Consider the following 17,316-nt stretch of genomic DNA (forward strand, 5'->3'; position numbering starts at 1 on the left):
TAGACAGGCTTTCTGTTTCCTAATCAGTGATTGGAGAAGCAGAAATGCCCTCACCTTACAACTAAATGCAAATCCAGAATTGCTGGTTGCCAGTTGAAAGCACAGCAAAGTGCCTGAGGCTCACTGAGCAGGGGTTGTCTAATCCAGAAGTGGTTGGAGGCTCAGGCCAGGAGCACTCTGAACAGTCACATTTGGTGAGGTCAGGAGGAATGCAAGGAAAATTAGCCTTTGTGTATTTTATAGGGTGTGTGCTTGGCAAGGAATGCATGTGTAAAATCATTTTTAATTGCTTGTTCACTTGACTAGCATTGCACAAGCCATGAGGGGAAATTAGAGGAACAGAGATGGCATGTTGACAAATGCAAAATAGTCCTTGAAATGAATATTGAGCTCCTTGGTGTGATTTTTTTTTTTACAATGAGATGCTGAGACACAAGTATTTTCTGTAGGAGCACACCTCTAAAATTATAATGAAAGTCAGAAGCGAAACTGATTCAATATACAAATATTTTCTGCACAACTTTTCTGGAACAGATCTTATACATAAAGCATCTTTCTCCTGTAGCTTGAATTGCTTTTCTTCTGTGACAGACTCCCTTTTAATAAAATGAATGTTACCCAGCAGCATGATTTTGTCAGAAGAACAAAAATTTTCAATTGTATGACATTAAAATTCTGTTCTTAACATTCCTTTTGCTCATTTTAGGATCACAATAGGAAAGGAATAAATTGGAAGTTAATGGAAAGCACTTCCTTTGCACCATTTTCAAAGTGATAGCTGGCTATGTTGCCAAAGAGGCAAAAAAGACCACAGAGAAAGTGCCACCAGCAGATGAGACTGGGCAGGAGAGCTGCTCTGATTATAAGACCTTCAGGAAATGATGGTGGCGATGGTAGGGTTTCAGTTTAGTTGAAAGCAGGGGGAAAGAATAGAGAATTAAGTTTTCAGTAGAGTCTAGAGCTGAGGGCCAGCTCTGTGGGTCATTTTTGAATGTGTCCTTATTTGTTCTCAGAAACTGACACTGCACACAAGTTCATGGTGTAGGCTGCTGCTGACCCATGAACTTCCTGCAACGGTTACAATGCTTTCCTCATGACCTACAGACAGCTTTTGAATCGAGTTTTGAAAACTAGAAGAAAAAAGACCCTCCACTGACAGTTGATGTGAGATAGTGTAAACTATCTCACAAAAAAAGAAAGAAAAAAAAAAAACAAGGAAGACCTATATCTCAATTAATGGACAGGTTCCAAGATTTTCACAATCACACAGGGATTACACAGGATGGCCAAAGTAGTTGGGTTGGAAAGCCAGCCTTGAGAATAGAATGGAGAAACACTGTTTTAAACAGTTAAAGTAATTGAAATGCACCACACATTCATTAGTACAAACTGATTATTCCTTGAAGTGTTTCTAGCAAATCATAACTAGGTATGTTACAATCATGTGGATTAACAAACCAGTGTTTGGAAAAAGTTTCTAATGAAATAAGCCAAAATATTGCTTATTAAAAGCCGCATTTCAGTTCATTTTCCTCCAGATATTTGCATTGAATACTCCCCCCCCCCCGCCACCTACTGCCAAAACGAAATAAGAAAAACTCCTGTATCTTGCAAACAGTGCATTAAAGGACATAAGCCAAGGAATCAGAACCATCATGTCAGAATGACAAATGGTCATTTTTTTTTTCTTTGCACACATTCTTTTAGAATTTGGGTGTGAAAGATCAAGGGTTCACCTCTTCCAAGGATCAGAAGCTTTAAAACACATTGGAAAAGCAGCACATGAAAAGAAAGGGATGGGCGCTTCCATCCTCGGGCAGAGCCTCCCTAGCACCATCTGTGTTGCATCACAGCAGCAGGCCATGCGTGAGTCCTAGGATTTAAGATGGGCAAAGCTAGTCCTGCTCCTCATTCAGCCATGTCCTGACATCACACATTCTGTGTATTGTCTCCTGATCAGGGTGGGGCTGGATGTGAACCTCCCAGTAGACATTGTAGGGCTTCCCAACCTCTCACAGACTTCCTTGGTTTTGTGTAATTCTTGCTGAACTGGTATACTCCCAGATTATTAGCATGGACCTGTAATATTCTCCCTTCATATTTTTGTGGCTAGTTTACACTTTATAAAGGTATTTGGTAAGTTCATAGTGAAGGAATGTCATAAATTTCACAGTGGCCAGAGTTTTGCCAAAACCCTCAAGAGAGCTTGGGGAAGAGGGGAGAGTCAGAACTCTCAACTGAAAGCCACATGTTCTCTATGTCTTTCAGGATACCAGTCCCTTGAGCTGATACTTGCTCTATTATCAGCTTTCTGCATAAATGCCTCACACAGATAAATTAAACTTTTCAGCTGAATTCCCATTTGTTCATGGCTAGCTTTCTAGGTAGCCTCATGAAATAAGCCTTGAGATTAAAGCTTTCATAGGCTAGAAACAGATGGGAAAAGATTTAGAATTTAAAAAAAAATCTTGCCTGCTGATAAAAATGCAGCTACCAGAATCCCTTCCAAAGCTATTTTAAAGGAGAATTAGCTCAAATTACACACTCCTTTTTTTTTATTTCTTAGTTAAAAAAGAAAAACTAGTGTACCAGTCACATGTTACCATATTGGTCTGAGTACCAAATGAAATATGAGCATGATTTATAAAATGCTAACTTAGCTTTGAGGGCTCCCGTAACCCAATGATGTTGCAGTGCATATACAAGATCATGTTTTTAAAAATATGGAAAATGGTAGATTTAGGCAAGCACAAAAATCTTTTTTCAAATCCAGCATTGTTTGTTCATAATGGACAATTTCCATGAACTTTTTAAAGCATCCTTGGCAATGGATACATGGATTTCACACCTTTTGAACCAAGATAAGCTTCTGTTTTAATTTTCTTTGACCTTTTTGGAAATTAAGACTCCCACTTATTGAATGAAAGGATAGTAGAATAATCCAAAAATATAGACAAGAATATCTGTAAGTATTATAAAACCTATAGCCTACTCTTGCCAGGACTCTGCTGAAAGAATGCCATGGAAATGCTGCTAGCTTCCTGGCATATTCAGACCTCTATGCCAATAGTTCATGCTGAAAATATTAATACTTCCTATTTTTAATGTTGATTTGTAATATTTTTACCAAAGATTAAATGTTTGCTCACTTTCTTTAGCTTTATAAAATTTTATCAGTTGATCTCATTCAAATATTGAATCCAAGAAAATTGACTTCATGTTGATAGCACGGTCTTCTGAAATGTTGATATTCAGGAGCAAAAGCAGAAAAATATATCTCATACAAATACAGTTAAAGTGTATTGTTGTATCTCGTATCAAAAAGGATTTTATGGGGCTAGCTTTGTAGCACAGAGGATTAAGCCTGCACCATTGCCATCACCTAGGGATGCCAGTTAGGTTCCTGGCAACTCCACTTCCAATCCAGCTCCTTGCTAATATGCCTGGGAAAGCAGAAGATGCCCCAAGTGCTTGAGCCTCAGCCACCCACATAGGAAGCCAGGTTGAAGCTCCTGGCTTCCGCCTGTCTCTGCCCTGGTCATTTGGAAAATAAACCAGATGTACTTTCACCCTCTGCATCTCTCTGTAATGCTGCCTTTCAAATAATTAGATCAGCGTTTAAAAGAGGGGAGGGAGGAAAACCTGATCTTCCACTTGAAATTCCTAACAAAGAACAAAGTGGATGAGGGAGAGGGAGTTAGCAGCTAACTCCATTGCTGTGCCAGTTTAGTTCCAGCTATTCCACTTCCTACCCAGCTCCCTGCCAACACACATGCAAAGACAGTGGATAACAGTCCAAGTTCGTGGGCCTCTTCCACCCATGTGGAAGACCCAAGTGAGTTTCTTGGCTCTTAGTGTCAGACTGGCCCAATCCCAGCTATGGAAGCCATTTGTGAGGTAAACCAGTAGGTGGAATATCTGCTGAACTCTCTCCCTCTTTCTCAATAAATATCTATTTAAAGAAATAAAGTATCTTTAGGATACACAAGTGATTTTTCATGCGCAGGACAGCTTTCATTTCAAAAAGTAAAGATACTACCTTCTTGGCAGTCCTTTATTATGTGAGAAGTGACTAGCAGGACACAGGTTCTTGGATGGGAAAGCAGGAAGATGCCAGTATGCTTCAGAGGGTTTTAACTTGGCTTTGAAACCACCGAGTTAGACTACTCAATGTTCCATGACTAATTGTTAGTGATTGAGCAAGCCATCTTATCTGTGACCTCCCCTTCCTCTGACTTGCTAGGCTGTCCGGCTACCTAATGGGGCTCCCTTATATGAGGACAGTGTGAAAAGCAAGTTTCTCTCTGAACTTAGTATGGGGAATATTCTGTGACACTCTTCTTCCCGCCTCTTGAAAACAACTGCCACACATTATTATAATTCCTTGGCTGAAGGAATTCCTGGGAGACCAGAAAGATCTCACCTGCTAAAAAGTTATTTAAAATGTTCATACCCAAAATGAAACCACAGTTGTTATCCTTGGATACACACAAAAGCAACAACAATGTATTGAATGGGCCATGGAATAAATTATTCACTAGTAAATGGCATCTCACAGCTCTGCTTGCTTAGCCATGTTTGACGCTAACTGTCCAGGCATATCTAGAAGCACTTCTTTCTGGTTAAAGACAACATCATGACTAAAAAGCTCTGAATTCCAGCTCATGTGAACATGCACTGCAGCAGGTTAGTGGCAATTTTTCTATCCTGGGACTTTGGCTATTTGGAGCTCTGTGATCTTTTGTGAGCTATATTCAGAATCACAGAACAAATAAATGAGTTTCAGCTTTTCCACATTTGTTTAGGTATAGATGGGTCTCCAGCTTCTCATTTGGGTGCTTTATTGTCCCTCATTCAAGCTTTGCAATTTCAGAATGAGCTTGTGAACCGTTTCTTTATAATGAACTGCACTCTGTGCCCATGGCAAACCCACGATTTCCACTGACATCCATTCTGAGACGGCTAGGAGAGGCCCCCAGAAGGGGTCTCCAAGGAGGGAGCCAGGCAGGGTAAACGTTACCTGTGCTGCCCCTAAGACAAATGTTGAATTCCAAGAACAGAAAGCACGGAAACTATAATGAAAATTATTCCAAATTAATAAAGACATGTCCGCTTTTGCCAACACTGAATCACGTATGAAAGGTCTGATAGCTGTATCGTGCTGGGTTCTCAATTGTCTGGGTGTTACTGTAATAACTTCAGATGTGACAAGATTTATAGAAGAATCTTCCTTACAACCAAAATGAGGGGCTTCCTGCCCTTTAACAAAGGCCGCTGACACCCCACCCTAAAAACTCCAGCATTAAAACCACATCATTGTGATTTCCACCCTGTACTTCACTGGCAACTAAACAATCGGGGTTGGTGTTGTGACACAGTGAGCTAAGCCACCACTGTAACACCAGCATCCCATAAGGGTGCCAGTCTGGGTCACAGCTGCTCTGTTTCTGAGCCAACTCTCTGCTAATGTGCCTGGAAAAAAAACAAATGATGGCCCAGCTACTTGGGATCTTACCATGCACATAGGAGACTCAGCTAGAGTTCCAAACTGCTAGACGCAACTCAGTCCAGCCCTGTCCATTGTGGCCAATGTGTATCCATGGTCCCCACGCCCCTTTCCTCCCTTCCCTCTCCTTTCCTCTCTGTGTGACTCTGCCTTCAAATAAATAAGACTTTAAAAAAAGGGAAAAAAAGGCAAGCCATTCATGAAGACCTGTTATAAAAAGGTACTGAGCTCCCACTCTTTCCTTCCCTTTTGCTTTAGGGAAGAAAATGCTGGGGACTCTGGAAGGATTTATGAGACATTATTATCAGCAGATCACTGAAAATCATGAGAAAATTCCAAGGCTGACTTCCATTTTTGCTTAATTTTTAAATAATTCTGCTCTAGATTTTTAACCAGAAGGAGTATTTCTAGGGACATCCGTAACAAAAGTGTAGGCGACTGAATGAAGGAGCTGCTGTACCTCTCACACATGAACCTGGGCACTAGGAAGGCAGTACTTTTATTAATGCTTCATGTATTCCAATTCCCTTCCACAGTCACGTTTTAAAAAAATAACTGTCCAAGTTTTGAAAGAGAAAGGAAAATGAAGAGATTTTATGTTAATACAGATTACCTGAAAAAATCCCAGAAAAATACAAAAACGGATCATTTGCTCAATGAGCTGTACCCCTGAAGTACATCAACAACCGTAAGGCCACCCCAATTCTTCCAGCACTGCCTCTTCAGCACACTAGTGCTCTAAATGCATTACATCTCTTCATCCTGGCTGTTAGAAAAGGAGGAAATGCAACTTCCAAAATTGTCCGGTTCCCTGTTTAACTACATAACTGCCTAAATTAGATTATCTGATCACCTCGTACGCGTATGTGTCATCAGCTTCCCTTACACAGTGATCGTCATGCAGCTGACCCTTAAAACTGAGTAAAGCGCAAGATTGGCACAATGACAACCAACACACGAGTGAAACCTTTTCGTTTGTTTTCGTTTTTACAAAGACCAAACTTAAGGGTGATGAAAGGACATTTTCTAGCTATTGGTATCTCTGAGTCATTCCTCTGATATCAAAATAAAAAAAACACTGCAGCAGGCTACTCCTGGGCACCCTATTGCTTAGCCTCCTGGGGAGGCGTTCAACACAGAGAAGGACTGGTGCCTATAGTGTGACATTCCAAAATGCACCTGTAGAGCCAGAACTGTTTCCTAGTTTCTCACCTAGGGTTGGAGGCACTTCCTGGCCAACTGCCATCTCTCAGCCCTTCCCAGGCATCCCCCACAACTGTTACCTATGACACACCTCACAAACACACACTTCCAAACATTTTGCCTCTGCTTTCAGATGATTCCAGCCTTTGGTGAATCTGTAGTTCTATAACTGAGAGACCTTTCAAACTTCTGAGAGAAAAAGTGGTATAAAAAACATCACTTCATTGCTGTGCCTGCAAATGTGAGCTTTTGTTCCCTTTAAAATCTATTTTAAGAGCATAAATCTGATAAGAATTAAGACCTCTGTGCCTTTTCAAAAACAGTGTGTGAAAAGCAAGTCTGGCAAACATGTAGTTCATTTAAGGGAAGCAGTTCATCGACAGATGTAAACCATTGTTGAACATTAGTCAAGCATCAGGTAAAGGACAGATTTTCTATTTCAACCTTAAAACAGAGGGAACAGGTTCTATTAAAGACAAGCATAAACATGACATGAAATTAGAATTCAAGGAAAGTATATATTTTTAAGCTAGATGGAGTAATGGTACAATAATAAATGAAAGATTTGGGACCTGGCGCAGTGACTTGGTGGCTAAATCCTCACCTTGCACACACTAGGATTCCCTTATGGCTGCTGGTTTGTGTACTGACTGCTGCACTGCCCATCCAGCTCCCTGTTTGAGGCCTGGGAAAGCAGTAGGGTTGGCCCAAAGTCTCGGGGACCCTGCATCCATTTGGGAAACCCAGAAAAAGTTCCTGACCCCTGACTTCAGATCATCTCAGCTCTGGCCATAGCAGCCAAATGGGGAGTGAATTAGCAGATGGAAATTCTTTCTCTGTCTCCCTTCTCTCTGTAAATCTGTTTTCCAATAAAAATAAATCTTTAAATTTTTTTAAATAAATGAACGATTTTAAAATCTTTCATGTTCAAATCTAGAGGAGCAAATGGTGGAGTCTAAATGCATCTGGCCATTGCCAGAGAAGCAAAGAAATGTTCAGGATAAACCACCGTTTAGAACCCAGGAAGATCCAAATGCATTGGGCAGTGGTTATTTGTCATTTACAGCGGGTGAAATAGGCAGTGCGTTTTCATGCATGTACCTGCATGTCCATATTCAGCTGATAAGTAATTCACTTATCCTTCATCAATTTAATAAAGCATTCTTGGTTTAACTTATTAAAGTAGATCCCATCTCTGACCCTGTGGCATGCCCTCCTGTAGTCATGGGTAGTCCCACATAAGACTGGTCCATTCATTGCCAGCCCACTGTCAGTTTCTGTCTCCAGAAGTATGTATGCTACTTAAAAACCAATGCTACACGCTACACTGCAAAGGAAAAGGATTGGTAATTTATTAAACTATTTCAAACCTGTTAGGCTTAGATAAGGCAATAGTTGCATCTGTGCCTTTAGTCATCAGACATTTCCTATTTATCCACTGAATTTTTGGCATTTACTTCCTCACTCCTGCATTCATTCATCAATAAGAACTTATTATTCACCAGGCACTGACCTTAGCTAAAAGACACCTTCCTTCCTTTTCAGGAAGTCAAAGTCCCCTGAGGAAGCCAGAGAAGTAACTAAGGAGTAGGGGCCATGTAGCCCTGTAAAATCGTTTGAACCAACCATGCCAAGGCAACCAACCACAGGCAGGACTTGAAATTCAGTAAACCTAGGGCAAGCTAAGTTTTGAGTTGATCATTTTGTATGGCCCACAAATGATGTTATAAAAACTCAAATGGCCCTGCGCAAAAAAAAGGTACCCCATTCCTGCAAGAAGATGGCAAATGATAAGCATTGTTCACACCAAGATGCACCTGCAAAGGAGCAGCCTGTCGGCTTGACAACTGGGGATGCAGAAAAGAGGCTAGCAATCTTTCCAGGAGATCATTTTCAAATTCAGTCTTGGAAGATGTAGATGAAAGTTAGCTAGAAGAGGCAGAATGTTCTAGACCACAGGGAAGTGTCCAGCTGGCTTAGGAAGAATATGCAAGTCAGCTAATGAGAGCATGCAGGGACTGTGGGGATAGGGTTGGGGGAGGACAATGGCACTGGGCGGGAGGTGGAGGGAAGTCACAGTTCTGCTCAGATTGGGCTCGGAGTGGCTGGCAAGGAGTGAGACTGCCTACCTAGTACATTCTGTGGAGATAGGGCTCAGTCCAGGGAGCACGACAGGGAGGCATCACGGCCAGTGCAGTGGTATGGAGGCATTTAAGGTAGAAAAAAGAAAAGATCAGTGCTGAGCAACTCTCGATGTAAAAAAAAAAAAATATCCGGAAAATAGAAAAGTGAATCTAAGCTGGGAAGTGAAATTACAGAGAAGGTGTTGATGAATCATTCAGAGATGAGGTAGAACTTTGCGAGAGAGGAGGCAGGAACTCGGACAAGCCTTTTTCCAATTTAGGGAACTAAGGCATTGAGGAAATACGGGGGTTGGTAGACAGAAGGGGAGATCGATTCGGCAGTTACCAGCAAACAATCTAGCATGTGGTTCAAAGTGTCTTATTAGACTTTAGAAGAAAGCAGTTTGAGAGATGTGGAACATGAGACTTTGGAGAGAACTGAAGCTAAGCGTGTGAGTGGAATCATGTTGAAAAGGAAGGAAGACTATCCGGTTACAAGTAGAGATGTGTATGAATATTTGAATTGCAGCCTGGACTTCCCTGTGGCTTAACAATAAAAGTGATAGCTGTGTTAACAGTTGAGGCGCCACTTGCCACGACAGGCTTCCCCTCCCCTGGTTTTGAAACCTCCTGATCCGTGTCTCTGCTTATCCATGGCTTCACTTTCTGCATCTGTCCTTTTCTTACCCCCTTTTGGCTCCTCAGCCGCCCAAACTTGAATCTTTTCTCTGCCTTCCCTCACTTCTCATACAATATTCATTTTCACTTTTAAAGCTTGTGGATGGATCCTATTTTGGTCGCCCATCTTGGACTCTGACTCTTACCTGCTTCTGTTGATTTTCCTTCTCTTCTTTCTCATTCCTCTCAATATGCCAAGTCACTGACATCTCATTTGTCCCTTTCTTTCCTGTTGTCTGAAAGGCAGCCTGGGCTGAAGGGGGAAAGCCACTGATCTGAATTGAAAGCCTGGTGCCCAGCCGGGATTTGCTCACTTAGCCAGAACATGTGATCCTGGGTAAATCCCAGCACCTCTCTGTGCCCCACCTGTGAAGCAGAAGGCTCCTGAGCACTGACACTCATGACAATCACTTCCAAGTCTAATGACATCTCCACCTCTGCTGCTGCCTCCCTCCCTCTCAAGGCCCCTGCCAGGGATTATGCCAAAAGGAAACAAGGTGCAACAAAAACCAGCCCATTTCCTTGGCTCAAGAAAAAAGAAATCTGCCCTGTGGCTCTCTTATCCAACATAGTAGCTTTGGTCAAACTGAGCAAAGGCGTGGTAGCAATAGCAATTTATAAAATTGTTCTTTCCAAATGGAACCATTTGCTTTTTACTTTCTCTAATGCACTCTGAGCACCCCCATCCCTCCTTGTCCCCTCTCACTCACAGTCATTTCCTGGGTGTGAGTCTGTGAGGCTGACAGGCACAAGATTATGCAGAAAGGGGAAGGGAGAGGGAGGCGTTGGTTTTCCAAGCATTTCCAGCCGCCTGGAAGTCTTCCAGGGAGGGGAGGGCACGTGCAGCTCTGTTCCATAGATCTTCCAGAGCACAGCTTTCCCTTGCCATCCTGTGGACAGCAATTCTGCACTGCAGAACCCAAACCTGTATCCTGCTCATGTCGGCTTTCCTCAGCCAATCACCAATTTTAAAAAGACCGCATATAATAGAATCCTACTCTTAATGATGGACAACCCAGAATCTTCCCATCCCCCAAAAGGACATGTCCCCTACCCCCACACTCCCAACTTTCTCCTTTATCCCCAGGCCTGTGAATTTCAGATGTATTATTGCCATGTCAGTTCTCCCTGATGTGGTAATGACTATGGAAAGAAAGAGGCATTGGGTCATTTTTCTTGAATCTGATCCTGGAAAAAAAAAAGTATCATTTCTGTGACCAGCTATCACTGTGTTCAGTGTTCAAAAGGGCTGGCGCAGAGACGAGGGAGGGAAGATCTGCCCTTGTCCGTGATCCTCCGCGCCCATGTTATCAGGGGTGTTTTTTGTGGCGGCAAAAAATAGCAGCTTGCCTTACATGCCACTACCTCTCTGGTTTTAAGGAACAAAGCACAGGGCAGAATTTGCTCCATCAGCAAGACCTCTTAATGAAATGCAGCAGCAGCAAAGAAATTTAAATTGGCATTACCCCACCATAGTCACCATACAGTCCCCATTCCCTTTCTCATCCAAATCCCCTTTGTGATTGAGACAGAAATGATGTATAATAGTACTTTCCTTTGTCTTTCTTATTCTACATTTTCCAAACTGTCATCTTCTATCATATGCAGTAGCAGTCAACAGAGAACCAGATGGCCCAGTGATTGGGGAGAAGTTGATTGCTCTGCTTACCTTGGTGATGAAAACACTTTGCATTTTTTACCCAGAACCTGATGCTGGAGGCTGTCTTACAGAAAACATCGCTACAGAGTTTGGAGAAATTAAGATGATTTTTCTGTAAGACAGTTGTTAAAATGCATCAGCTTCAATACAGAATACTTAAATGTGGCGTTCCTGTTCCAAATCACAGTGTGGCAGTTAGGATTCCCAATCAGCCAACCATTAGAAGCTCAGGTCAGGCTCAGCTCTGTTTCTGCTGTTAGCGCCCATGCCTTTCATCAGGAAAGGGGGTCACTCAGTGATGTATGCATGCATGCTTAGTTACGATAGGGTTAGTACTTTGTTCTTCTCGGCTGCAGGGATAGGAGAGGGGTTGTTACCGATTAGCATTGTGCAAAAATCATGGCAAACCTGGGAGGATCTGGTTGCTGTTGTTCATTGTTAGAGTGTGAAAACAAATCTGAACCTCAGGAGTTGTTAGATGGATGGCAAGATTCTTAGTGTCTGGGTAGTGGTCCAAACCCGGTCAAGTATATCTTCCATAGGCACTTTCACTGTGATTCAAGTCTGCAAATGAACTGGGACTACACTAAGTAGCTGTCCAGGCAGCCTAAGGTTGGAATGGCACTGGAGAAGACAGGAAGGTCAGCCAACCATGAGGAAGTTTGAGTACTGATCCCATCCAGAGGCTTCCAAGATGTGCTCACATCAACATCTGCCCTGCGCAGCCAGTCCACCTGACAGACACATGTTCAGCTGGCTCCTACATGCTCTCCAGTGAGGGGGAGAGGAGCTTAAAGGAGGACATTGCCACCAGTGTTTGAGCAAACATGTAAATGGAGCTTGTGTTTCAGGCCAATGTGATACCAACTGAATCTGTCAGACACCCATGTCCACACAAGGGACAGGGGCCCTGTCCCTCCTCCAAGTGGCTCCACATCTCCAATCAGAACCTGTCCTGAGCCAGGTGCCTCTCTAGGGCCTGGTCTGAGTGGCACATACCATTCTCCAAAATAGAAGATAAGTTGGATAAAGAAACCACTGGGGGGGGGGGGGAGGTAGCAGTGAAGACAGTGAATAATCCTGTTGTCAAGTCTTAAAGTTTTTGAGAACTGCAAATTGCTTCCACTTGAGTAAATCTGCACTATCCCTGGTGTATTGACATGGGGTTGGTAACAGCCTTGGCCAATCGATTTTTCCCTCAGCTGAGGAGCAACTGAGGATGCTTAAGGAAAGAAGTATTCTAATTGTGTTTCAGAAGATTAATTTGGTTATAAGAGAGTAATGGGCAGAGGCAGGTAGACCGATTAACCATCTAGGGCAACTATGCAAAGATACATATCTGAGAAACGGTGTGAAGGAAAAAAAAAATGAGGAGTTGGGATTTTCAAGTCTGTAAGAGGGAAAGAGTGATTTCAGGATGAATCCAGCATTTTCAAGTGAGAATGACAGGCTGCGGGTCTCCGGAGCATTTGTCCATAATCCCACTGCCTGGGGAACTTAAAAAGAGATTTAAAAATATACCACAAAGGCTAAAACAGCAAGTCTGGGCAAAAATACAATCAAAATTAAAGATGAACAAATAGATCCATCCACATCAAGTAAGAGCATCCCATCAGTGAAAGAGCAGAGGTCAGCCAGAGCTTGAGGGGGTTTGTCTTTTGCAGCCAGAGTCCTTTGTGAAGAGGGGTCAGCAGAGAGCGCCAAGAATGTGCAGTGTGATGAATCAGAAGCTAGGAGGCCAAGACCAGATGGGTAGAATGGAGAGCATCAAGTTGATGTTCTCGTCAAATTCCCTGGAGCCAATTGCATTGTGATTTCAAAAAGCTATAAAAGAAAACTGCATCTCAAATATACAGGCTGGGCAGGGCTAGTTCAGCCCCAAGGCCAAGCACCATTAAGCTGAGCTACAAAGTTGCACATAAGCAGAGTCTAGAGGTAGATGGAACTCATGGCAAGGTCTCTCTTGGAATCTGGAGCCAAAAAAGCATCACTGAGGACAGTGGTCATTCACAGGCATTCACAGGCATTCACAGGCATTGCGTGTTGCCTCTCATTGAGTTCAAGAAGGGGAGGGATTAGCCTGTCATTTGAGGAAGAACCTAGAAATCACATTTGATGACTTAGGCTCTCATTGCTACCCAGAGTCCCCTGGTCTTTGGGATGTTTCTCATCTGGTTTTTCATTGTGATTGACCAAGTTCTAATCTCTGAAAAATTATTCACTGATTTTATTTTTCACAAAAGCCAAAAGTCAGCTAAGGATGATGCAGAAAATTTCTTCATAAAACTTTCATTGTCAATTACAACACAGAACTCCATAGCAGAATACTGTTTGATGCTGAGTACTTGAAACTGGAGGAGAGTGGACAGGCCTCAGAAGCCACAAGTCTTCTCCCATAAGCATCTCTTCACTCTCCCATCTTCCTCTTCCCTGTCTTCCCCGAAACAGTTCATAAGAACAAGAATTTCTGTTCCCTAAGGAAGGTGACAAAAACAAGAGCTCCTCTCCCACAAAGCGAGCCTGAGTCCTAGAGAGGCTGTCCTCTGATCTTCCTCTCCTACAGGTAACGCTGATAGCCTCATATCTGAGGGCCCAGCACAAACCCAGAGAGCTCTGTGGGGCGGTGGGGGATGCCACACAGAAACACCAAAAAGAAAAGCACATGGGCCCTGCTGCCCTCAGCGCCCTTCAGTGCATCCTGCTGTCCAATCCTGTTTCCACATGGCTGTCCATCCATCATCAAACCTCAACATCAAAACTTACCATTGTCCCTGGGCCTCTGGGCCTCATTTGTTGATTTATTTTATATTTATTTGAAAGCTGGAGAGGGAACCAGAGATTGTCCATCTGCTGGTTCACTTTCCAGATGCCCACGACGGCCAGGGCTGGGCCAGGCTGACATCAGGAGCCTGGAACTCCATCCAAGCAGGGACCCAAATACTTGAGCCATCAGCTGCTGTCTAAGCATGTACATTTAGCAGGAAGCGGACACTGAGAGCAGGGCCAGAACTGGAACCCAGACCCCTGCCCCTGAGTCTTCATTTCTGAAGGTTCTCACGTCACCTAAGCCTTTGACTAAATTTCATTGTGACTACCCCGTTACTAACGTAGCTTTTGTATTGCATTGTCAGGCACTTCTGACCTTTTCACCTGTATACTTTCTTCTTTTTTGAAGAACCATCTCTTACTCTGAAATTAAGTCATTCCTACCCTTGGTGAGTTCACATGGACTTTATGAAATGATGGGGGGTAGCAGATGCTAGTGTTTTGTTTTAAAATCACATTTTTAAATAAGCATTCCTAATACTTTTTTCCCCCTGGTCTATTAAGTTGACAAGGCTGGGAGCCACTCTCTGACCTGTCGCCCCTGCCTCGGGCTCCTTCAGTGCTGCCCTCACATCAGCCTTATTAAAAAGCCTTACTTTGCTTCAAAGCCTCCCTCCGTGCTGCATAACCCCCGATGACCAAAACCAGCCCAAGGCTTCCCTCTGCCATCAGTCTCCCCTCCACGAGCCTCATCCTCCCTTAGATCCTCCCCCAGCCCCAGGCTCTCCTTCAGCACCACCACCCCCACCCCAAGCCTGGCTGCCCATCTAAATCCATGTCCAAAATCCCCCATCTGTTCCCAGAACTGGCTTAGGTCCACGCTGGCTGGGATTCCTCCCCAGCTTCTGCAGCATGAAAACCTGTCTCCGTACTCAGTAACCCTCCCAGGGCACACTTTCGCAGTTAGATTTTCACATGTATGACTTTCTCTGTCTCTCCCTCCCTCCCCATCAGGTTTCATAAATTTTGTACTCACAATCCCCCCACACCTTAACCTGCACATAAAGGCCGTGTGCAAACTGTCAGGTGACCGGTTAGGTGAAGCTCTAAGGGCTTTGACAGCCATGGTATTGCTGGCCTCATGCAAACACTGCAGCCCATGAGCGCTTTTGCTCACACCCAGCTACTTCGCGGAAAGCAACAATTCCTAATGTCCAAGGTCACATGGGTAAGCTGGGTCACTGAGGTCCCAGCTTATCCTTGTGTCATTCTAACTGTGCCACCTGCAAAGGTTACTCATACTTTTCTTTCCCAAACGACACAAGGCGAATAGGTTAGTGTCTGAATGCTCAGCCTCCTGGGCTGCATCATGATGTGCTCAGCATCCTATGATACAAAACACCTGCCCAGCAGGAAGTGAGACGCATGACAAGCCAATGAAAGAGCAAAGTCAAAGGTTGGGAAAATGCTCTCTATGGGAGAAAGGTGAAGTCTCTGCTCTAGATTGAATGGCACTAGAAAACATAAACCAGCAAAGGGGTCATCAAGGGGCAGGTCAGTGGCAGCAGTGAGAATAGCATCAGCAAGCTGCTGGCAGGTGGTATCAGTTCTCAACTTTCAGGCAGGCGCTGGGATTTGCAGGTGGGCAGGTGGACGGGGGACCGGGTGCACAAAGGTTCCAGCAACGACCCAGTCATGAGCTCCAGTGAGAGCCTGACCAGGTCACCTATCCACATCTTGTTTCTATTTTGCCATGCTACATAGAAGCATTCAAAAGGACGTTATAATTTGTTAAAGACCTAATAATATGTTCCTCACATTTTACTATGAGTGTAATGGGAGGCAAGAATTACACCAAATTTACTGTTGAACTTGAGGCTGGCTTCCTTGACAATTCTGTACCTCTGCTTTGCTGCATAAATAAACTCATGCATGTTGCTTCAACAGTGATGATTTCTTCAGAAAAGCAATGACAGCAACAGACTGTGCTGGATTCCCTTATTGTGGCCTTTGGTCGGTGGTCCCTGCTCTGTTTTTGCATTGCCTTTAATGGCGCTGTAGTGTCTCTCCTCCAGCGCCTGCCTTTCCCTGCCGAGTAGCCAAGGATCGGTCCCTGCTGCTGGCTGAGCCCCGTGGCAGGCAGGGACCGGCTCAGTACCACCCTGTGCTGCCCAGGCCTGAGACACTTCCCTCTCTGCATTTCTCTTTCCTCTCAGTGACCGTCACTGCCCTCGCTGAATCTCTCCTTTGTTACCTGCAATCTTCTAATTGCTAACCCACATTTTTCAAAACAAATCATTGCGGTCTGAAAATTCTGCTTATGCCAAAGTACCACTTAAAGTCTTTCTTGGATCCCTTCCTGACAGGTTGCTCCAAATCTACACCTATTATGTGCTCTTCTTCCTTTTCTTTCTTCTCTGATAATTTGTGTTCTTTTCTAACTGCATGCCTTCTTCACGAGTTCTGCTTCTGGGCTTAGGTAACTCGGCCATGGTCCAAGTCTGCATTTCACTGGGAACCTTGTGTCTGTGGAGCAGCCTTAGCATCGATCTGTAATCCAACCTGAAGTAGGTCTGCATCCAGGAAATTACCAGCTTTTCACCCCATAATTTTGCATTGCTTTTTGTCTTTCTTCAGCTGAGATTGTCATTTTTTGGATTTTCTCTTGCTGTTACCATAACAAATTCTTTAGTCAAATTTGATGTCTTTGAAGCATGGTGATGAGCACAGATCTCATATATATTTTAATATTTAACATTTTGACATTTAATATTTTCACATTTATAAATGACAGTTCCTCTTATTTATGTGATTAAAAGAGTAACTTTATGTTAATCATTTAGTGTCAAGAAATAGTGTATCTTACTTCAGTAAACAAAATAAATCATCAGTCAGTTTTTAGTGTAGATAGGAGAGCCATCAGCACACACGCTACCATTTAAATCCCCGTTTCCCTTCAGAAAGTAAGTCAGTCACTGAACATGAAAGCCTCTAAAGAGCTTTTATTAACTTGCTAATGTCTTAAAGTCCTAAAATATTTCACATATGCAAATATACACATTCAAGAAATTCATGGAAGATAGAATTTAAAAATGTTTATTGTGGCGGGAAAAAAAAACTGAAATACAAGTGTATTTTCAAAATACATTCTGCCTGTGAACTTTCTGAAATCCCCCCATGCATGTATGCTTATTTACTGCTTTACAAAATTATAATGTATATGTGTTTATATGCATTTTGCATTGCTGAAGAGGGTATCATTTAGCAAAACTTTGAAAACTGATACAACAGTGAATTAAATCTACTTCATAGAAAATGTGGAGGCCTACTAAGGACTTTAATATCAGCAAACATGTTCCCTTTGAAACAGCAAATTAGAT

The 17,316-nt window shown here is 43.1% G+C and overlaps 1 protein-coding gene across 2 annotated transcripts in view; it reads left to right on the forward strand.

The window, feature by feature from the left end:
* The window catches only part of TENM3 (teneurin transmembrane protein 3), a 442,234-nt gene that overhangs the window by 405,603 nt on the left and 19,315 nt on the right, over positions 1 to 17,316 (forward strand). The window lies entirely within an intron of this gene.

This window comes from Ochotona curzoniae, unplaced genomic scaffold (genome assembly GCF_017591425.1).
Source record: "Ochotona curzoniae isolate NIBS_2020 unplaced genomic scaffold, NIBS_Ocur_1.0 scaffold_4505, whole genome shotgun sequence".
Taxonomy (NCBI): Eukaryota; Metazoa; Chordata; class Mammalia; order Lagomorpha; family Ochotonidae; genus Ochotona; species Ochotona curzoniae.